The sequence below is a fragment of the Brassica oleracea genome, chromosome C3 (genome assembly GCF_000695525.1).
Source record: "Brassica oleracea var. oleracea cultivar TO1000 chromosome C3, BOL, whole genome shotgun sequence".
Taxonomy (NCBI): domain Eukaryota; kingdom Viridiplantae; phylum Streptophyta; class Magnoliopsida; order Brassicales; family Brassicaceae; genus Brassica; species Brassica oleracea.
Window position 1 is genome coordinate 32274119 of NC_027750.1, and position 318 is coordinate 32274436.

The window sequence follows — 318 nt, forward strand, 5'->3', positions numbered from 1 at the left end:
TGTTTTAAATAGAAACCCTAAATAATCCGTATGATATGTTATATTGATCTGATTTGGATGTCTTTGAGAATTGAGAATTCGTATGCTAGGTTGATAGATTCATGATAAACTCTAATGTCTTAAGGTTTAAGATTGTATGCTAAGTTCGATTAAACTGATTGATCTAATTATATGTTTTTGAGGTTTGATAAATTCAGATACTAGATAAATTATTTACACATGGTTTATGCTAAATACCAATCAGCCTTGAAACTGACTCATTGAAATTCATGTTTGAAATCTATATTCCATTGATTGTTAAACCCTAATTGCATGATT